Source organism: Scyliorhinus torazame, chromosome 7 (genome assembly GCF_047496885.1).
Source record: "Scyliorhinus torazame isolate Kashiwa2021f chromosome 7, sScyTor2.1, whole genome shotgun sequence".
NCBI lineage: Eukaryota > Metazoa > Chordata > Chondrichthyes > Carcharhiniformes > Scyliorhinidae > Scyliorhinus > Scyliorhinus torazame.
In genome coordinates, this window is record NC_092713.1 from 199,846,208 (window position 1) to 199,870,319 (window position 24,112).

Sequence of the window (24,112 nt, forward strand, 5' to 3'; positions counted from 1 at the left end):
GGAGCTTCAGGTAGAAAACTACTGAGAGCCAGGGGTTTGCTTAGGTAGAGGGATGAAATTTTATGGATGGGATTCTCTGTTTCTGAGGCTAGGTGTTGACGGCAACGCAGAATTCATGGAGTTTCACGACAGCAAAACTGGCGCCACACCTGGATCGATTCAACGACTGTTGAGGCCAGCACCACAGGGAACATAATCGATTCTAAGGAGAAACAGTGCAGGTTTTGCCAGTTCCATGATTGACACTCGGGAGGCTGACAAGCTGCAATCGCATTTACACATTACAATCCCCACATGCACTCATCCCAGCCAACACGATGGCACTGGTTGTGCTGGAGCGCGCCCATACAGCTGATGATCGGCTGGAGCCAGTGGGCACCTAGGCGGGTCCACCGACGGCATTGTCCAGGCGCTGGCCGATGTGACACTGACACACACAGAGGATGGTGATCCAGACCAGAGGGAGATGGTGCAGTCTCTGGCTGATGTGACGCAAGCCCTGAAGGTGCTAGCACAGTCAATGGGTGATATGGTGCAGTCCCAGAGGGAGATGGTCCACTCCCTGTGCTCCATGGCCGCGAGCATGCAGACCCTGGCCAAGACCAGAGAGGGCCTCCAGGACTGGCAGCGCCAGGTGGATGGGGAGCTTCAGGTGATAGCTCTGCTCGCATCCCCATCCCATGGAGTAGCCCATGGGCTTTCGGGCACCCCGAGGGAGGAGGAGGTGATGGGGCCCATGGAGGTGGCTCCCGCAAGGGTACCGGAACACTGCAGCACCTCGGATTCCCACCGCACCTCCCTCCCGCGGTCCTATCCCTGGCCCATCTGGTGGCTAGCGGGCAGAACAGGCTGCCACCACACCACTTGGGTTTCCCGAGCAGCGACCGGGGCCTTGGAGATTCAACCAAAACATAGAATTTTATTTAGTATGTATTAACATTGCAGACTGCGATGTTAGACTGCACGTTTGCCTGCGCAAACAGCCAAGGACATCATCTCTGATAATGTCAAGCAGTCGTTCTCTTAATGTGTGCCTGTTAAGCTACAAAGCAGCTTCTGAAGAAAGACTAAACGCACTGTGAATTTATTTTAGAATTATTTTGCGGGATGTGGGCGTTGCTGGTTGGGACAGTATTTATGCCATCCCTAGTTGCCCTTCAGAAGGTGGTGGTGAGCTGCCTCTAGAACCGCTGCAGTCCCTGACATGTAGGTACACTCACCATGGCTGTTAGGGAGGGAGACCCAGGCTTTTGACCCAGCGACAATGAAGGAACGGCGATATATTTCCAAGTCAGGTAGGCGAGTGATTTTGGGAACCTCCAGGATGTGGGGCTACACGATAATTATCCACAAATCCGCTGTTACTACAGGGGAAGTCTTACACAGGCTTTTCTCTCTCTCTGATCCGATACTGAGAGCCAAAGCTTGTATCAAAATCTTGCGAACACACGTTTTCACGGAGGGTGGCAGCTGTTTCCATTGGTCTGGTTCCAGCAGCCACTGCTGCAGGATCTGATAACCAGACACACCTAAACTCTTCAACCTCTCCTTTAAATTTTTTTTCCCTCTTTCACCTTTAACTCTATTGTTTTACATTTCCTTAGAGGTTCCCTTACTCAGAAGTTACAGGTCTTTCCTGATATGTTATGGATACTACTTTTGAGGTAAACGTGAACTCGCCGCTCTGCTCCATCGATTTACGAACTACGTCAATTGTATATGATCCTTTTGAAATATAATGCCCGGATTCTCCATTAAGAGAACGACAGCTTGACATCATCGGAGATGAAGTCCTTGGCCGTTTGCGCGGGCAAACGTGTAGTCTAATCTCGCAGTCTGAAATGTTAATACCTTCTAAATAAAACTATACGTTTTGGTTGAACCTCCAAGACCTACAGATTCAATCTAGAATCTACCACATAAAAACTGGCTCCGAAATAGTTGAACAGTGTTTGTCGGCACCCAAAGAAATAATAACTAATTGAAATCAACGCTATATGAAAGTTGGCAACGGAGTAGCTAAACAAGGGTGGCACGGTGGCACAGTGGTTAGCACTGTTGCCTCACAGCTCTAGGGTCCCAGGTTCAATTCCGGCCTCGGGTGACTGTGTGGAGTCTGCACATTCTCCCCGTGTGTGCTTGGATTTCCTCCGGGTGCCCCGGTTTCCTCCCACAGTCCAAAGATGTGCAGGTTAGGTAGATTGGCCATGCTAAATTGCCCCTTTGCGTCCAAAAGGTTAGGTGGGATTACTAGGTTACGGGGATAGGGTGGAGGCATGGGCTTAAGTAGGGTGCTCTTTCCAAGAGCCAGTACAGACTCGATGGGCTGAATGGCCTCCTTCTGCACTGTAAGTTCTATGATTCAATGTTTGCAGCCACTGGAGGAACTGAAAAAAAATCACTGAAAAATCTGAAGGCAACAACCTTGGAGAGAAGCCCACCACCTGTCCTGCCTGGAACAAACTCAGTAGCTGTGAGAAGCAAGTGCCTGGCAACAACAAATTTAGAGCTCAGGGTGCAGCAAAACACAAAGGAAAACAGGCTGAGCTTGGGGATGGGAGGTAGTGCTAAGAATTTGTGGCACATTGTGCACATGCAGGTCCTTCCATAGAGATAAATGGCAGGGGGCTTTGGTGCCGTGGGACTTTTTGACGAGAATACAAAGCGATGGAGCTCATCTGCAGAACTATTTGACTATTTTGTTCAGGTTAACAAGATAGCAGCAGGTATAATATTCCCAACATTCCTGAGCAGAATGGGGTGGAAAATACGTAACCTCCTCAGAAGGCTGATACAGCTGGGAAAGACAGGCACAAAAACATACAAAGAAATAGTGGAAAGTTTGCAGGGCCAATATTCACAAAAACGTTTGATCATCACAGAAAGGTTTGGTTTCATGAGCAGAACCAAGAAGAAGGTGAATCGATTGCACAGTTTGGAGCTACCCTGAAAAGACGTGCTGAGCACTGCAAATTTAAGGTTGTGTTAAACAATACCACCAGAGATAGATTAGACTGTGGTTTACAGAGCGGTTATTAACCAAAAGCAAATTGACCTTAAATAAATCTTTGGGAGTTGCTGTATCCATGGAATTAGCAGCCAAAGAAGCTCAATAGTTTAGTTCAAACACAAGAGTTCACAAGATGCAGGCTGAAGCTCGAACACAAACACAGATCGCACTTGCCAGAGATGTGCAAAACCCAGGCATTCAGCAGCAGATTGTTGGTGCAAAGACATCATCTGCAGAAATTGTGACATAAAGCACCACATTGCATGTGCTTGTTGGAAAAAGAAACATGCTTCAGGCAAAAGTTGCAGGAAGCAAGAGCCGAGTAAAACAAATAGCAAGCTAAATCGAGGAAGAAAGTGGCCACGTGGTACAAAAAGGACATGAGAAGGAACTCGATTCACAATCCGAAGATTAACTGTCATTAAATGTATTAGCTATTGCTGGTGCAACAAACCGATATTGGGTCACTCTATTACTGAATGGTCAGCCGGTGAAGATAGAGGAGGACACTGGGGCAGTGATCTTGCTGGTGCCAGAGATTGTTTATCAAGAAAAACCCTGACATCTTGCTCTGCAATCCTTGTAGATTGTGTTTAAAACCTACACTGAAGAAGTGGTTCCGTTGAGGGGCTGTATTAATGTAACCATACAATTAAATTGACAGGGGCAGATTTGTCCTTGCACAAATTCAAAGAAAATTGCCGCAGCATTAATAGGAAGAACTTGACTGGAAAAGATCAGATTAAATTGGGCCGAGGTAAATCGCATGACTATTGTGAATCAGACCCACCCGAGATCTGAAAGAAACACGCTACCGTCTTCAACGGTGAGCTGGGAAGCAAAAAGATATCTCAGTAAAGCTGAAGATAAAAGAAGAAAGTCAAACAAGATGCTTAAAGGCTGCTGTATGCAATCAGACCCAAGATAGGGGCAGAATTAGAATGGCTGGTCAGAATGGGAGTGCTTGAACCCATTTATGTGAGTGATTGGGCTACACAGATTGTATCCGGGATCGGAAAAAAAGCTGATTACTACTCATTTGTGGTGATTTTAAAGTTACTATTAATCCAATACTGCGTGCAAAACAGTACCCTCTACCCCTGATTGATAGCCTATTCACTGGGTTGGCTGAGGCCAACACTTCAGTAAAATCAACCTCAGTCAAACATATCTTCAAATGAATGTGGGTCAGGATTCACAACATTTCTTGATGACTGTGACACACAAAGGGTAATTTTGATACAAAAGATTACCATTTGGCATCACATCAGCACTAGCATTGTTCCAACAAGCTATGGACCAAATCTTAGAGGATTAGATGGAATCCAGTGTTATCTGGATGACATCTTGGTTACTGGGAAGAGCATCTCCGCAACCTAGATGCCACACTCCAAAGATTAGAAGATTATGTATTAGGAATCCAGAAAACAAATTGTGAATTTTTCCGATCTTAGTTGAATATCTGGATCATGTCATCGGCAATAAGGGACTGTATAAATCTTCTTCATAAGTCAAAGCCATTACCAAGGCATATGCACCTCAAAATGTCAACCAACTTTAATTTTTCTTAGGCTTACTAAATTACTATGGAAGGTTTGCCCCTAAACTGACGACTATTTGAAATCCGTTGCACCACCTACTGTGTCAAAATAAAAAGTGGAAATGGAGGATCAATATGAGAAAGCATTCAGGCAAGCCAAAGGTGCTACTCAAGTCAGACATCCTGACACGTTCTGATCTGAATTTACCCCTGCAACTGGCATGTGATGCATCACCTTATGGAGATGGGGCAGTTGTTTTCCACGTAATGCCCACAGATGAAGAGATAGTTTTTGTGTTGAGGATCTTGAATAAAGCCAAAAGCAATTATGCGCAGATACAGGAAGAAGCCTTCGGAATCATTTTTGGAATAAAACAGTTCCACCAATTACTCATGAAAGGAAATTCATTTTATTCGCAGACCATCATCCACTAACAATGATTTATGAACCTTATAACGGGATTCCATCACTGACAGTGAGCAAAATGTAGAGGTGAAAATTTCTCTGATCAACACACATAATCAAGTATCGTCAGTAAAACCTTCATGGGGATGCAGATGGACTCCCCCAACAATCCCCCAAATAGTTTGTCAGTAAGCAGTTTGTGTGGAAACACTTTCCACTTTGAGTAAGTAAGTAACACTTCTGTAACCGCAGGATGGGTGAAGAAGCTTGCCAGAAATGACCCAGGACTGTCAGAGGTTATGGACATTGTGCTTCAAGACAAGACTTCAGCACCAAACCCTGAGTTAAAGCCACATTCCACCCGAAGACACGAGTAATCTGTCCAGGCAGGTTGTCCTCTGGGGAATGAGAGTTATCATTCCACCATTATTAAGAAAAGGTGTATTGAACCGATTACAGAAAGGTCACTTGTGTTATTGTAAGGATGAAGGAGATAGCCAGGAGCTAGGTTTGATGGCTGGAGCTAGGTGTAGAGATTAAAGAGAAGGCAAGAATGTGTTTGTCTTATGAAAAGTGCAAAACCTGCTGCCAATAGCCCTGTTCCACCCAAGGGAATGGCCAAAAAAGGACTGGCGATGGGTACATGTTGATTACGCCAGATTGTTTGAAGAGTGCATGTTTCTCATTCTCGTCAATGCTCACTCAAAAAGGCCTGAAGTTGCCATCATGAAGTAAGTATCATCGGAGAAAATAGTTGAGAGACTGGGTGAAATCTTCAGAAGATTCAGTTACTCTGAACAACTGATGAGCGATAATGGTCCATAGTTCATATCTCAAGAATTCATAAACTCCTTGAAGGAGAATGGAATTCAACATATCCGGTACTCTCCTTCTCACCCCATTACAGATGGACTGGCAGAACGTTTTGTACAGGCGATGAAGCATTCATTAAAGGGAATCAGAAAATAAGGTTCATTGTCTAAACGCCTGAGTCAATTCATTTGAGGGATGGCGCGGTGGCACAGTGGTTAGTATCGCTGCCTCACAGCAACAGGGACCCGGGTTCAATTTGATCTTGGGTGACTGTGTGGAGTTTGCACTTTCTCCCTATGTCTGTGTGGGTTTCCTCTGGGTGCTCCGGTTTCCTCCCACAGTCCAAAGATGTGCAGGTTAGGTGGATAGGCCATGCTAAAGTGTCCTTTAGTGTCCAAAGATTAGGTGGGGTTATGGGATTGGGGCGAGGGTGTGGGTGTAGTGGGACAGCATGGACTCGATGGGCCAAATGGCTTCATTTTACACTGTAGGGATTCTATGATTCTTTGAATTCCTGCTCATATACAAGAGTGCAGTACACTCAACAGCCCAAGTTTCTCGAATATTGCTAATGGTTAAATGTCAACTACACGCAGCACTTGATTTGCTAAAACCACCAAAGATACAGTAAATTATTGAAAAACGCAGCAGGATCAGGACCTATGGCAGGGAAACAAGGCAAAACATTGTGTTTTTCACCAGGGTCAAGACATTCGGGCAAGAAATTATGCCACAAGTGAAAAATGAATTCCTGCTACCATCTTAGCACAGACAGGACTGGTGAACACCGTACAAACCCGAGAAGGTGTAATATGGAGAAGGCTTGCAGATCAACTATTGGCACTTTTGGCAGCATGAACCAATCGGCCAAGGGTAAAACCGACAACAGTCCAAATTCCGCTGTGCCAAGAGACAATCTAAACATTCCCGAGAACCTGACACTAATCGAACCAATTGGGGAAAACATCACCACAATTGCGAATCAGAGTCAACCGTGGATTATTACGTCGACTCCGGTAAAGATCACCACTGACGACACTCACACCAAGCCAAAGACACCAGAGATTGCAGCAAGTACTAAAAAGCAGACATCTGGGGTTGGCCGACACACAGAGAATGATGGCCTCTGGAATATCTGACGTATTGGCTGTTGTTGTTGATTGATTGTTCATGTTGCCAATTGATTGTTAATGTTATCCTGTTTATTGTGTTAGGAATCTTTGATCTGAAGGAGGAGGAACTGTTGTGTATTCATAGATTTTTTTAAAATGTTATTTATTGCCGTTTTCAGTTTTACAGAGTGAAACTTTTGTGTCCGATATTTGAATTTTGTACAGTTTCATATTTACATACACGTTTCTTGGCATATATTATCCCCATCCCCCCTTCCCTCCCCTCCCTGTCCCCTCCTTGGTATCCCCCCCATCCGCCCTGTGTGTTCTATTGCTGAGCTCCTGTTCCCTTTTCTACGTGTTTTGTTGTTGGCCTTGTGGGTAGGGGGGCCCTACCTGCCCCCTCGCCTTCATTCCATGCTTCTCTCTGCGGCTCCCATGTTTCCTCCTCATCTCCTCTTCCCTTACCCCTTTGTACCTCCTTGTAGTGTGTGTTCTTGTCTGCTCTCCCCCTCTTTCCCTAGTCACTGTTGGCCTCAAACAGGTCTTGGAACAGGCTGACGAATTTCACCCACATTTTGTGGAAACCCTCTTCCGACCCTCGGATGGTGTACTTGATCATCTCCAGATGGAGAAATTCCGTCAGGTCTGCCAGCCAGTCTGAAGCTGTGGGTGGTGCTGCCAATTGCCAGCCAAGCAGGATTCTCCATCGTGCGATTAGGGAAGCGAAAACAAGGGCATCGGCCCCCTTCCCCATGTGTAGCTCTGGCTGTTCCGATACCCAAAGATTACCACTCTCGGGCACGGCTCCACCCTCACTCCCACAACCTTGGATATTGCCTCGAAGAAGGCTGTCCAGAATCCTACAACAAGCCCAGACCATGTGGGCAAGATTGGCCGGGCCTCCCGAGCACCGTTCACATTTATCCTCTACCTCCGGGAAGAACCTATTCATTTGGGTTCTGGTTCGGTGCGCTCTGCGCACCACTTCAAACTGCAGGAGTCTGAGTCTTGAGCAGGAGAAGGTGAAGTTGGCCCTGCTCAGTGCTGCGCTGCAGAGTTCCCAATCCACGTCCGTCCCCAGTTCATCCTTCCATTTTTGTCTGGCTTCGTCCAGTGGTAATCTTGCCCTGTCCAGTAATTGTCCATAGATATTCCCACAGTTCCCCCCTTCCTTACTGTCAGTGTTTATCAGTTCCTCTAATAGTGTGTCTCTCGGGCCTTGTGATATTTTGCCGTCTCCTTGCGGAGAAAGTGCTTTGTTTGGAGGTGCCTGAGTTCCTGTCCTGTTGGTAGTTCCAGGTCTTCCGTCAGTTCGCTCAGGGTCGCTGGTCTGTTCCCCGTGTAAAAGTCCCTACCTGTTAACTTCCCACCGTCCTGTCTCCATTTTTTAAAGGGGGTGTCGAGCATGGCTGGTGGGGTTTGTGGTTTCCACAGATGGGGGCCATCTCCATTAGACCAAATTGTTGCCTCATCTGGATCCATGTCTTTAGTGTGATTATCACCATTGGGCAAGGTGTGTACTTCGTCAGGGAGGATAGAAGCGCTGCCGTGGCGAGGGCTTGGATGGTCGTTCCCTTGCAGGAAGACTCCTCCATCCTCACCCATTCCATGTTGAGTTCACATATCCATCCCCTCACTCTCTCCGCCGTGGCTGCCAAGTGTTAGTATTGTAGATTCTGCAGTGCCATACCGCCCAGAACATTCCTCCTTTGGGGATTCTTGGATTTGGAAATTGTTTCTCCTGACTTCAGATGCCTTCTCAGAATATACAAATTGCAAATTGTTGTGATGGCTTGATCAAGTTTCCCTTTGGGAAGCTTGGCATTTACCATCTCTCATGTCATAATAGTAGCTATTGTGAATTAGGTTACCAGTAGTTTTTGAATGAATATATTTCAGTTTTAGCTGCCTACACTGAGAGCCTGATTAGTTGCAATAAGAAGATTAATGAGAGCTGCAAATATATTATGTCAGGACAGGGGACTCAATCATACAACAATTGCTACAATCCAGTGTTGCCACACATCAATGCTCCAAGTTATCTTTGATCAGAGTTCTGCTGCATTGCTGTTCATTCCTTTATTGTCAAGAATAAAAATATTGATGTAAATTTTGAAGATAAAATAACATACAAAATGCCCTGCCCTTCTACAATATCCATTGCAGCATTGAAATGACTATGGTGTCAGGAAATGGGGAGTTATGGAGAAACGTGATAATCAAGATCAGTATTTCTATTGACCATACAGTAACTTATTTTCAACCTTCCCCAATTTCAGCAACAGGGTAAACTAGATGAGATGGTTCTACATAAGAACATAAGAACTAGGAGCAGGAGTAGGCCATCTGGCCCCTCGAGCCTGCTCCACCATTCAATGAGATCATGGCTGATCTTTTGTGGACTCAGCTCCACTTTCCGGCCCGAACACCATAACCCTTAATCCCTTTATTCTTCAAAAAACTATCTATCTTTATCTTAAAAACATTTAATGAAGGAGCCTCTACTGCTTCACTGGGCAAGGAATTCCATAGATTCACAACCCTTTGGGTGAAGAAGTTCCTCCTAAACTCAGTCCTAAATCTACTTCCCCTTATTTTGAGGCTATGCCCCCTAGTTCTGCTTTCACCCGTCAGTGGAAACAACCTGCCCGCATCTATCCTATCTATTCCCTTCATAATCTTATATGTTTCTATAAGATCCCCCCTCATCCTTCTAAATTCCAACGAGTACAGTCCCAGTCTACTCAACCTCTCCTCGTAATCCAACCCCTTCAGCTCTGGGATTAACCTAGTGAATCTCCTCTGCACACCCTCCAGTGCCAGTACGTCCTTTCTCAAGTAAGGAGACCAAAACTGAACACAATACTCCAGGTGTGGCCTCACTAACACCTTATACAATTGCAGCAGAACCTCCCTAGTCTTAAACTCCATCCCTCTAGCAATGAAGGACAAAATTCCATTTGCCTTCTTAATCACCTGTTGCACCTGAAAACCAACTTTCTGCGACTCGTGCACTAGCACACCCAGGTTTCTCTGCACAGCAGAGTTCTAGTGGCATCATGGAACCTAGACCCATTTGTTGTGAAGTGATTTCCTCAGACTCCTCTGGAGACTTTAGCCTGGAAGCCAGAGTGCCAGAGCAGCAATATACATGGCTGTCATTCATGTTCTGGACAATGGTGACAGTGTTCATGTCCGCTGGTACAATTGAGCTGTTTATGAGCCTGGAGGTGGAATCTAGCCTGTTCACATTGCAGGACGGGGTCCATAGCTACAGAGTACGAGATTATTCCATAACCAACTGAAGGAGAGGCTGTGTTCAAGTGGAATGGTAACATGCCTGTTCTCTCCATAGGTAACTGAAAAGTGTTTGCAGCAATTTTTATTGAAGGGGAAGCAGACCTGATATTACAAATAATTCCATGAAGAGTTCCATGAAGTTTGGATCTGCCGCAGATGTCCTTGTGACGAATGATATTTAGAGTTGAGAGGAGAGCTTGTATTTCTCAGCTTTGAACTTTGCGTGCAGAGATGGTTCAGAGTGAAAAAAGCTCATGAGGCCATGCCTAAGAGACAGTGAAATGATTCGGTCAAACTGGAGTGGTTTGGTAATGACACATGTGTTATTTTGACTAATTAAGGAATGGCTTGACATAACCCTTGAACTTAATTGGATTTGGTGTCTATGGCAGTGGGCTTTGTACTATTTTTAAATAAATTAACTTTTATTGTTCGTAGATCACATACGAAAATTAAATGCATGGAGATCGCCATTGATTGTTGCTAAGCAACTTGTGGATGCCTTCTTTGCACAGTTAATAATACTGTTTTGTTTTTTGGATAGCAAATGGAGATAGTTTGATATTTTTAATTTGGTTTTTAGTTGCTGACCTGAGGGTAGTGCACATACAATAAATTAATACCCACAGTGATTCATCAATATGCTGCAATGCAATCTTGTCGTCAATTCGATAATTTGCCTGATTTAAGCTCAAAGTTGCATTGTGCAGGAGAGAATATTAGCTGATGTATTTTAATTTGGCAGAGTATTATGGAATTTCACAATTGGTATAGTGTGTGAATAGTCACAATTGGTACAATATGGTATCGTAGACCTTGGGAATGTGTCACAGAATATAAAACCGAGTTCTTAATAAAGATCATTTAATTATCTTTTACATAGCAGTGCATTGAGACAAATGCAATACCTCAAATACAATATGTGGTTAGCAAAAAGCTATTTTCTTTCTGAATAGAGTTATTCAAACGAGGAATGCTTTAATCACAAGTGGTTCTTGAGATAGAGGCTGGATTTTGCTTTCAGGGGCAGGAAACCAATGTTGGGACCACTTCATGATCCTGATCCTGCCCTGAGGGAACACAGTCACCAGGTCAGATTTTGATGGGGGTAGCCCCTTAATTGGCTGGAAGATGTATTTGACAGGAAGGGAGGTAGGATTAGATTGAAATGCGCAGGAGCAGCCATGACTGCATTTGCCATTTTGGCCCTTGAATTTCTTGTTGAACTGCTGATAGCGAAAAAGGGGCAGAAGCATGAAGGTCTCTCCTCGAGGCAGTGAGGAATAGGAGGAAGGTCCTCTTCCCAGAGGGTGGCAGAAAAAAGCCAACCTCTCAGACTAAGCAGAAAGTGGCTGACACAGTCAGCAAAGAGAGTGTGGGCAAGAAATTGGATCCAATGTCATCATCATTCCTCGAAATGATGCTATGGGCCAGGGCTTAGAAACTCCAAAATGTATTATGGCGTTCACTTGACCTATAACTATTATGTTGAATTTGGCTATCTTTACCCAGCACAAAGCCCTCACCTCAGGTGTGATTCAGCAGACTTCCTGGACACTTTAATCAAAACAAGGTTTATTCTAAGAATATAGTTAACATATATGTATATATAAACACACAGCAAGAATTTTTATCAATTACAAACATAAAGACACCACGCAGCTATGGTAATCACTTAATGAATCCCCCCTTAACTATTCCAATTCAATAACAAAATCCAATAAACCTAAAACCCCTATTCAAGGGAGTGGCCCAGCACACTGCATTCCCACTTGAATGGGAGTGGTCTTTTTCCTGAAATTCTGAACCAGTCTCAACCAGCAGATTCAAATACCTTCTGGTAAGCAAATATACCTTTTAAGTTACCAAAGCAGGTAGCCACGACCTGTTTACTTCTGGAACAGTTTTTAAAATGAAAATATAGAAAGACAGGGAACACTTCCTTCTCCTTGAGTCCACAGCAGTCAAACTGAAACTGAAACCAAAACACACAGCCACAGCCCAGCTCCACCCACACAATGACATCACTGAAGCCATGTGATAAGACAAAAACCTTGCTTAAAACGGACACTCGCATGACAATGACAGGGACATCTGACAGCAGAGTTTGTACGGTCAGTTTTGACTATGTTGTGGTTTGCTGGATGAGGTATTGCCTCATGGCATGATTAGGGCAAGTCCCTTTCACACTAACTGTCAATATATCCCTTTTTTAATTGAGGCCTTAAGAGTGACCCAAAATTGTTTTCTCAGTCCCCTGAATAAATAAATAATCTTCATTGTCACAAGTAGGCTTACATTAATACTGCAAATGAAGTTACTGTGAAAAGCCCCTTGTCGCCACATTCCGGCGCCTGTTCGGGAACACAGAGGGAGAATTCAGAATTCTCAGCTGGTACGGGAATTGAACCTGCACTGCTGGTCTTGTTCTGCATTACAAACCAGCTGTCTAGCCCACTGAGCTAAACCAGCGTACTCTTTGAGGTCAAGATCATTCCTTAAATTGTGAAACGTGGATCTGGTGCTAAAGTTGATTGTTTGACATGCTGATGCAGTGTCCAGAACAGTGGAACTGATTTCAAATGGTCATGGTTGCGATGAGGGAGATATTGGCTTCAGTGAGGATGCTGGAGTTTGTTTACCTGTTTTCCCATTTGACTTTGAGTATCATGTGGAGACACTGCTGGTGGAAATTCTCCAGCGCTGGAGGTGTCTTTGGTACCCCAAGCCTCACTGCCATATAGAAGGCAGTTGACAACAGCAGCATTGTAGACTAAAGCCATTGTCATCTTATGGGGATCTCTGTTGTCAAAGACCCGGTTGCACAATTCTGGAAAGGCTGCGGTGGTACGCTGATTCTGTGCTAGATCTTCGCTTTGATGATGTCGAAATATGATCGGCTGGATTTTCCGTTCATGAAACAATGTGTTGACGCCGGGGCAGGATTCGTGGACTTCCATGACAGCAAAACTGGCGACACACCTGGACCGATTCAGCGCCACGTGAAACACAATCAATTCTAATGAGAAACGGTGCGGGACACTCAGGAGGCTGACAAGCTGCAGAAACATATACACACTGCACTCCCACACGCACCATCCCAGCCAATAAGATGGCAGCAAGATGCACAGCAACAAGGTTCACGGATGCCGAGTTCAAGACCCCACTGGATGCGATGGAGAAGACTCAGGTGACCCTGTACCCCTTCCCAGGAAAGAGGCTGCCAGCCACCGGCATTCGCCGTACCTGGGCGCGGGTGACAGAGGTGATCAGCGTCAGGAGCAACACCGTCTGCAATGCCGTAGAAAACTGCATGATCTTTTCAGTGCGGTCAGGGTGAGTAGAAAGCACTGTGCCCCTGATATCAACCCCCAACCACACATCCGTAACCCCCCCCCCCAAGCAGGAGAGCAGCCGAACCCCACCCTGCACCACATGCCGGCATCCAAATTGGCCAACAATGGCCGGGTGCCCTGGCCACAAAGGCCACCAACTACCCACCCCCTGCATGCATCGAACTGTCTACCACTGACATTTCTTGTTTCCCCCCAACCCCAGAAGAAGGCCGCCCATAACCGCCAGGAGCGGGAGAAAACTGGAGGGGGACCGCCAAGCCTGCGGCTCTCACCGTGGCTAAGCAAAGGACCCTCGACAGGGTTGGTGGCCCAGAAGAAAGGAAGATTGATGGGGTGGAGGTCGGCTGCAGGCGAGGGAGCAAGACCCCACTTAGCTGTGGTTCCAAATGACACACCTTTCATCCCCTCACCCCCCAACACCAAGCCCACACCATTCTCACCCTCAAATCACCCTCACCCTCACCTCCACCACCCCCACACCCCTCCGGCCCACAATCTAATCATGCATCTTGTCTTATATCTTGCAGGACCTGCTGGTGATGGGGCGGGTCCATCTGGTGTCCCCCTGCTCCCAGCCTGAGCCCGTGCCACAGCCTGAGCCCTCCCATCTGCTGACCAGGGACGAGGTCAGCAGCATGGATGGGAGCTCTCGACACGAAACCCAGAACACCCTCGAGTCCGTGGATAGCACTGACTTCCCAATATAGCTGTGTCCAACACCCTCCACCATCCCAGAGACATTCACCTCGATTCGGCACTTTAGTGAAGAGGCTCCTGGGACAGCCTCTCGTGCGCACCACACAGCTCGCCGGTACATCGGGAGGAGGTCAGAACACCCAAGGGTGCAGACAGTCAGAGGGCAGACCGACCCCAGGGACTAGCTGCCGTCCAGACGTAATTTTAGACAGTCCCATCGACTTGTGGAGATGCAGTCACAGAGTCAGGGACTACATAAGGGGCTGTCGGTGAGCATCCAGTACCTGCAGGTGCAGTTGGAGGAGTCCAACCATGTACAGGAACAAGAGATGCTGGGCTGACCATGCGTGCCACCCAGGCCAACACCACACGGGTGGTGTCCACAATGGAGGCATTGCTGGCAAGGGCTGCGGCTATGGATCAACATGTCCAAGACCTGGGGCATTCTGTGCAGGCGCTGGCCGAGGCCCAGGACATGGTTGCCACCTCACAGGCAGCCATGTGCCAGAGCCACCTGGTCATTGCAGCGGCACTTCTGCGTGTGGCCAATCACAGCGGGCCATGTCTGTGAACGTCAGGGCCATTGCCAGGCGCTGGCCGACGTGGCACAACCACAGAGGGAGGTAGCCCAGTCCCAGAGGAAAATGGGGCAGTCACTGGCTGATGTGTAACAGACTCAGAAGGTGGTGGCACAGTCACAACGTGGTGTGGGGCAGATCCAGATGGAGATGGTCCCCTCTCTGTGCTCCATGGCTGCAAGCATGCAAACCCTTTCCAGCGATGCGCTCCACGGCACCCGCCCAATGCCCACTTAGGGGCTAATGTGGCCGTTGGTCTTGGGTGGGCCGCATAATGCTCCGCTGGTGGGTGGCTGCCAGGAGGTGGGGTGGTATAGAGGAGGGTGGAGTTAAGGGTAGGAGCTCGGATGCATGGGTGGGGGCACCGATATGGCTGGTGTCACTGCAGAACCAGGGGCCAAAGTAGGTGGTCAGTGGGGTGCGCAGCAAGATGGTTGCCTTGCAGGTCACAGCAATGGTGATCCGTGCCTGGACACTGTCCCAGTCCCATGAGGGGTCACCACTGCCCCAGGGCCTGTTTCTCCATCACCCACTTCCCCGGCCCTGGCAGTGCCCAACCCAGCTAGTCCGGTCAGTGTCCGGCCCGGCAGCCCACAGTCGCTCCTTTCCGTGTCCTACCTCCTCTCTCTCTCCCTCAGCAGCCACAACACCGATTTCATGATTTTTAAAAGCACAAGAGAACCTCGCCATCGGGAATTCGGCCTTTTGGTGGCAAAGAATCGTGGAGGCCCCGGAGAATACCGGGTCAGGCCCGCTAATGATATGCCAAAGGCGTTTATTGAACGTGTGTTCTTGAACGCATTGACGCAGCTGTCAAGGCAATGGAGAATTGCGATTTGGCGTGAAATCGATATCTAATTTCTGAATCTTCTTCAGGCCCTACCGCTCCTTCTACATGTTTCCCCAGGCAGCACATCAGATGTGGAGGCGGCCTGCTGCATATCTCACCCTGTGACCAGAGGTGCCTTTGCTGGCCGTCCTCTGGAGGGCCTGGACCTGGGTGGGCCCGGCTGACCTTCGGTTGTCACAGGTGATGAGGTGTCACCCTGTTGCCTGTCAGATGCACCAGTGTCAAGTGGGATGGGGGGATTCAGAAGTGCAGAGGTGTTCCAGCGTTGCCCTGTTGGGGGCACCAGCACGGGCCCATCACTTCTTCGGGCTACTTCATGGGATGGAGGTGTGACGGAGTGAGCTCCGGTAGCTCCACTGTCACCTTGCACTTCCAATCCTGGGGACCTGCTCTCGTGTCAACCAGGGTCTCAATGCCCTCAGCCATGGAGCACAGGGACTGGGACCCATCCCTCAATGAATGCAACATGTCCCTCTGCACCTCGATCGTGTCCCTCTGTGACTGGCCCAGGTGAGCCAGTGCCTGGACAATGGTCTCGACACCCTCAGCCATGATCCTTTGTGACTGGGCAAAGCTCTGGAGCATCATAGCAATATCAATGTGGGCCCGATAAGGTCTGCCTATGACTGGGCTCCACTGTCTTGATCCTCAATCAATGAACGCACAGTGTGCCCAAGCCTTGGACATTGTGATCCATGGCTGTGACTTTCTCACCCAAGGTTTCCATTGCAAACGCCACCCTTTTAATGTTGGTCTGGGTACCATCCATTGTCAGTACGATTCCCTGCACCTGAAGCAGACTCCTCCAACTGCACCTGCTAGAGATTTGCTGATACCCCCTCCTGTAGATCCTGGCTCTGCATCTGCATCGCCACCAGTGATTGGATGGTTCTTTACAGAAGCGCGATACCTGTCTGGACTACAGCTGATTGCTGGGGTTGGCCTGCCCTCCGACTGTCTGCTTCGTCAGGAGTTCCTACCTCCACCTGATGTCCCGCGGCATCTATGACGTGCGCACCAGAAGGTGACCCAGGAGCCTCTTCACTAAAATGACCCACCGAGGTGGCAGTCTCTGGGAATGGTACAGTGTGCAGGTGAATGCAATGCTGAAAAGTCACTGTCGTCTCAGAGCCAGTCCTCCAGGAGGGTGGGCTGGGGTTGTGGCTGGGGGCTGGATAGCCCGGACTTGCCGGCATCATCTGATGGTGATCCTGCAAGACAAAAGACAAGACACATGGTGAGATCTTGGGAAGGAATGGTGTGGGTGAGAGGGGTGACTCACTTGCTAGAGGTTCATCACTATGCATCAGGGGCTCACTTGGTTGACCCATGCTGACCTCTGCCTAGGAGATAGCCCCCTCTCCCACCTCCATGGCTAAGTCCATTTCCCTCTGCTCGGCGGCAGTCAGGATCCGTAGGACCGGCTGTCCCCTCCGGCCTTCTCATGCTCACAACGTTTATGGCTGTCTTCTCTTGGGGGACTGATAATGGACATTGGGCACAAGTTACACAGGGAATCTGTAGCTGATGGCATGTGTGTGCAAGGCACCTGGCCAGAGGGGACAATACAGGTGTTGGGGTTTGGTGCAGGGTGGGATGTAAGGGGAATGCCGGCAGATGGGGTACACCTCCAATGGGGGTGCAGGGGGCAGCAGCGATGGGGAGTGAGGGTCGAGAGGGAGGCCGGGGCATAGAGGTGATGACTCACCCGAGCTGGCCGAAGGAGGGTGTTCATCTTTTTGAGACTCTGTATGCCTTGGTGAGGCCCGCGGCGCTCATTGCCTCTGCCACCTCCGCCCAAGCCCGGTTAACATCGGCGGGCTGGAGCCTCCTTCCCACCCTGGGGAAGAGGGTAACCTGCCTCTCCTCCACCGCACCCAACATTCGACCAAGCTCTGTGCTGGCTGAGGCGGCTGCTAGAGGATGTAGGAGTTGGCGTGGGGGGACTGAGGGTTCCCGTACCGAACACCGGCCATGCTTCCTGCGGGGGTGGGGGGGGAGGGGAAGGGGGGGGGGGTACAGGCCGAGCAGTCAAGGAGCCCCCGACATGACAGTGCAGTGCCCACGCACCGAGCCCCACAACGGTGGCCATCTTGTTGGCCACCCCACTCAACCGGCGACACCCACTAGGGGACCACCCAGGGCCACACCAATGGCAGCTCCCAGTGAGGACAACGCCATGAAATGGCGGCCAGGACCGGGGCCACCGACGGGGCCGGGGTGCGGGGGTGGTGGACATGCGTGGCTGGGGCGCGCGGTGACAACCGGGGCCACCATGTAGCCCATGGTACCTGGTTGTGCACGGGTGTATGCGCCATGATGTCATGTTTTCCGCTCACCCCCTGCAGATAATCATGTTTGGTCACCAACCAGAGATGTTGGCCACCGTGGCGGCAGCCGCTGCCCTGCATGCAGCCCTGTGGCAGCGGGGGCGGCTCAGAGAGGAGGCAGAGGCTGCAACAGAGGAGCAGGCTGCAGAGCGGCAGGTGCCAGCTGCTCAGGCTGGAGGGCTGGCCGCCCGACAGGACGATCAGGAGGAGGTGGAAGGGGAATGTGGTGTCAAGAAGGCGGCGGATGAGGCCACGCGTCTACCGCGACCGCAAGTCCGTTGAGGAACTCCCGGACCGAGCCTACAGCAGGTGACTGCACTTGAACAGGGAGACTGTCCGACACATCTGCCATATGATGGCACACCTGGCACTGCAGGGGGAGTGGGGGAGGACACCCGCTCCCGTGGCCGTCAAGGTGATGGTGGCGCTGAACCTTTATGCAACGGGCTGTTCCAGTCGCCGAGTGCGGACCTGTCCAGAATTTCACAGCCATCGGTGCACAGGTGCATAGGTGCCATCACCAATGTCCTGTATGCCCTTGCGGACCAGTACACCCAGTATCCTGTGGACCGCATCCACTGGGATACCTGGCCAGTGGGCTTCGCTGCTGTCGCCGGGTTGCCCAGGATCCAGGAAGTCATCGATGGGGTGCATGTCGACCTGTGGCCACTGGCAGATAACAGGCTGCTGTTCACTAACAGGAAGGGCTACCACTCCATGAACGTTCAGGTGGTCTGCGACCACCAGATGAGGATCCTGCACGTCTGCATCCGATTCCCAGTCAGTGCGCTTGACCCGTTCATGTTGGCACAATGTGTGATCGCCAACATGTTCGTGGGACCCCCCCCCCTTGCGGGGCTGGTTGCTGGGCGACAAGGGTAACCCGTTGCTGTCGTGGCTGATGAATCCCATACGAAGGCCACAGACCGACATGGAGACCCAATGCAATGATGCCCATTGTGCGACCAGGGGTGTGGTGGAGAGATGCTTTGGGGTTCTGAAGATGCGTTTCAGATGCTCCGGGGAGGTCCTCCAGTATGAGGCCAGGAGGGTCTGAAGCATCGTTGTGGTCTGCTGCACCCTCCACAATGTAGTCCAGCAGAGGGGCGATGTGCTGGAGGAGGATAAGGGGGACAATGAGTGTTGTGGTAGTCGGTATTAGGGTGTGGTAGTATGTATTGGGGGTTATGTGGGACTGGAAGCCCTAATGTCATTGGCTGACAGATCCCGGGTCCTGGTTGGCCGTTGACCTCAAGCTCCGCCCTGAAGGCGAAGTATAAGAAGCCGGTGCCTTCCCCCGCAGGCCAGTTTACTATCGGGCTGCTGGGGAACAGACACGCTTAATAAAGCCTCATCGACTTCACTATATTCGTCTCATGGAGTCTTTGTGCGCTACAATTTATTAAGCATGTCTAAAAAGGACTATGGAGCTCAGGATCATTCCAGAATGCCTGAGGATCAGCCCCCACGCAGTGAATGCGGCAGCAGCCTTCAAACACTGGCAGACTTGCTTCGAGGCCTACATCAGGACGACCACCGGCCGAGTCTCAGACGAACAAAAACTGCAGGTCCTGCACTCGAGGGTGAGCACGGAGATTTTCACCCTCATTGAAGACACCGACAATTTCCAGACGGCGTTCACAGCACTGAGAAGTCTCTACGTTCGCCCAGTTAACCAAATCTACGCTCGCTACCAGCTCGCGACGAGACGGCAAACTCCCGGAGAATCGATGGACGAGTTCTACGCCGCGCTGCTGATTTTGGGACGAGCCTGCAGCTGCCCGTCGGTGAACGCAAATGAACACACGGACATGTTAATGCGCGATGCTTTTGTGGCAGGTATTCAATCCTTCCAAATCCGCCAAAGACTTCTAGAAAAAGAGTCGCTAGGACTCTCAGAGGCACGGGCCTGAGCAGCCTCCCTAGACGTGGCCGCGCGAAATGCCCGCGCCTACGGCCCCGACCGCGCGGCAGGCCATTGGGCTCCGTACGTACCCGTCGCGGCAAACCCCCTACCCCCCCCTCCCGGACGCCCCGCAGACGCAGCCGCTCTGGGTCCCGACCACCGCGGTCCCGGGAGAACTGGGAGCCCTGCACGCCGCCTATGCTCCCCAACCCCCCTTCCCGCAGCCCACGTATGACCCGCCGCCGGCGCTACCGCTTTGGGTGCCGGCCAACACTCCCCACGGAGAGGAGGGGTTTTTTCGCGTCCCTAACGCCACCCTAACCCCCGTCCCGCGCCCCACGCCTGACCCGCCGGCGCCACCTACTTGGACCCTGACCACCGCTGTCCCCGGCGAGGGAGCTCCGCACGGTCCCAGCGCTCGCGACCCCACGCCTGACCCGCCGGCGCCGCCGACCTGGGCCCCGACCACCGCTGTCCCCGGCAAGGGAGCTTTGCACGGTCCCAGCGCTCGCGGCCCCACGCCTGACCCGCCGGCGCCGCCGACCTGGGCCCCGACCACCGCTGTCCCCGGCAAGGGAGCTCTGCACGGTCCCAGCGCTCGCGGCCCCACGCCTGACCCGCCGGCGCCGCCGACTTGGGCCCCGACCACCGCTGTCCCCGGTGAGGGAGCTCCGCGCGGTCCTAGCGCTCGCGGTCCAAGAGCTCGCGGTGAGGGAGCTCCGCGCGGTCCTAGCGCTCGCGGTCCTAGCACTCGCAGTGAGGGAGCTCCGCGCGGTCCTAGCGCTCGCGGTCCTAGCGCTCCCAGAACCCCCAGCACACCACGTGCGACCCGCAGACGCCGCCATTTTGGGTCCCGGCCACCACGAGGGGAGGAAGGCCGCCGCCATCTTGGACCACCCCAGACCTGTACGACGCATGGGGGCGGCCATTTTGTCCACCCCCGCCACCATCTTGTGACCCCCCAGCCACGTGCGATGTATGGGGGCGGCCATTTTGTCCATCCCCGACGCCATCTTGGACGGCAACAACGGACCCCACCCCACTACTACAACCACGGCTCGCTTCGGTTACGCTCGATCAGGCTTGGCCCCGGACACTCCAGACGACGACGACAACGGTCCTAATTAACGGCCACGAGACGCCATGCCTAGTCGACTCCGGGAGCACGGAAAGCTTTATACACCCCGACACGGTAAGACGTTGTTCCTTGACCACCTATCCCAGCGCACAAAAGATTTGCCTAGCTGCAGGGTCCCACTCCGTACAGATCCAGGGATTCTGCATAGTTACCCTAACGGTGCAGGGGAGGGAGTTCAAAAACTACAAACTTAACGTCCTTCCCCAACTCTGTGCCCCCACCTTGCTGGGATTAGATTTCCAATGTAATCTACAGAGCCTTACGTTTAAATTCGGCGGCCCCATACCCCCACTCACTATCTGCGGCCTCGCTACCCTCAAGGTGCAACCCCCGTCCTTGTTTGCGAACCTCACCGCGGATTGCAAACCCGTCGCCACTAGGAGCAGACGGTACAGCGCCCAGGACCGGACCTTCATTCGGTCCGAAGTCCAGCGGCTACTAAAGGAGGGCATAATCCAGGCCAGCAATAGTCCCTGGAGAGCGCAGGTGGTAGTAGTGAAGACAGGGGAGAAACAAAGGATGGTCATTGACTATAGCCAGACCATCAACAGGTACACACAACTAGACGCGTACCCTCTCCCCCGCATATCCGACATGGTCAATCGGATTGCCCAGTATAAAGTCTTCTCCACCGTGGACCTCAAGTCCGCCTACCATCAGCTCCCCATCCGCCCAAGTGACCGCAAGTACACAGCCTTCGAGGCAGACGGGCGGTTATACCATTTCCTACGGGTCCCTTTTGGCGTCACAAACGGGGTCTCGGTCTTCCAACGGGAGATGGACCGGATGGTTGATCAACATGGGTTACGGGCCACGTTGCCGTATCTCGACAATGTAACCATCTGCGGCCACGATCAGCAGGACCACGACGCCAACCTCCAAAAATTCCTCCAGACCGCCAAAGCCTTGAACCTCACGTACAACGAGGACAAGTGCGTTTTTAGTACCGACCGGCTAGCCATTCTGGGCTACATAGTACGCAATGGAATAATAGGCCCCGACCCCGAACGTATGCGCGCACTCATGGAATTTCCCCTCCCGCACTGCCCAAAAGCCCTGAAACGCTGCCTGGGGTTCTTTTCGTACTACGCCCAGTGGGTCCCCCAGTACGCAGACAAGGCCCGCCCCCTAATACAGACCACGACCTTCCCTCTGTCGACAGAGGCTTGCCAGGCCTTCAGCCGCATCAAAGCGGACATCGCAAAGGCCACGATGCGCGCCATCGATGAGTCCCTCCCCTTCCAGGTCGAGAGCGACGCCTCCGACGTCGCTCTAGCGGCCACCCTTAACCAAGCGGGCAGACCCGTGGCCTTTTTCTCCCGAACCTTCCACCCCTCAGAAATCCGCCACTCCTCAGTGGAAAAGGAAGCCCAAGCCATAGTGGAAGCTGTGCGACATTGGAGGCATTACCTGGCCGGCAGGAGATTCACTCTCCTCACTGACCAACGGTCGGTAGCTTTCATGTTCGATAATGCACAACGGGGCAAAATTAAAAATGACAAGATCTTAAGGTGGAGGATCGAGCTCTCCACCTTCAACTATGAGATCTTGTACCGGCCCAGAAAGCTGAACGAGCCGTCCGATGCCCTATCCCGCGGCACATGTGCCAACGCACAAATTGACCGCCTCCAAACCCTCCACGAGGACCTCTGCCACCCGGGGGTCACTCGGTTTTACCACTTCATCAAGTCCCGCAATCTCCCATACTCTTTAGAAGAGGTCCGTACAGTCACAAGGGACTGCCACATCTGCGCGGAATGCAAGCCGCATTTTTTCAGGCCAGATGGAGTGCACCTGATTAAGGCTTCCCGCCCCTTTGAACGCCTCAGTCTCGATTTCAAAGGGCCCCTCCCCTCCACCGACCGCAACGCATATTTTCTTAATGTAGTGGACGAATACTCCCGCTTCCCTTTCGCCATTCCCTGCTCCGACATGACCGCGGCCACAGTCATTAAAGCCCTGAACAGCATCTTCACACTGTTCGGTTACCCCGCATACGTCCACAGCGACAGGGGGTCCTCTTTCATGAGTGACGAGCTGCGCCAGTTCCTGCTCAGCAAGGGCATAGCCTCAAGCAGGACGACCAGCTACAACCCCCGGGGGAACGGGCAAGTAGAAAGGGTGAACGGCACGGTCTGGAAGGCCGTCCTACTGGCCCTACGGTCCAGGGATCTCCCAGTTTCACGGTGGCAGGAGGTCCTCCCGGACGCTCTCCATTCCATCCGGTCGTTATTATGTACAAGCACTAATCAAACGCCGCACGAACGTCTCCTTGTCTTCCCTAGGAGGTCCTCCTCTGGAACGTCGCTGCCGACCTGGCTGGCGGCCCCAGGACCCATCCTGCTCCGAAAGCATGTGCGGGCACATAAGGCGGACCCGTTGGTCGAAAGGGTTCACCTCCTCCACGCAAACCCCCAGTACGCCTATGTGGAGTACCCCGACGGCCGACAGGACACGGTCTCCCTGCGGGATCTGGCGCCCGCCGGCACCACGCACACCCCCCCGACACCATCAACCCAACCGCCCCCCTGCCTGCCACCGCCGCACCCCGCGACCGCCCCCTTCCCAGGAGGATCGGTCCCCCTCCCCTTTGCACCGACAGCTGAAACCGTACGGCTCCTGGAAGCGACAACACTGGTACAAGCACCACCACCACCGCCGGGGCCGAGGCAATCGACACGGACGACCAGACCGCCCGACAGACTCGTGGTGTCGATGTAAAACAAAGATGGACTGTTCAATGAACATTTTGTTTTTCCTATACCCTCTGTAAATAGTTGTAACAGGACGAAACTGTCCAATACTGTACTACCATGTAACTGTTCTATCCTCCCAGGACCAGCCCTGTAAACCCTTACCACCATACGAAGCATCACCCCGCCGGGTTCATTTTTGACAAGGGGTGAATGTGGTAGTATGTATTGGGGGTCATGTGGGACTGGAAGCCCTAATGTCATTGGCTGACAGATCCCGGGTCCTGGTTGGCCGTTGACCTCAAGCTCCGCCCTGAAGGCGAAGTATAAGAAGCCGGTGCCTTCCCCCGCAGGCCAGTTTACTATCGGCTGCTGGGGAAC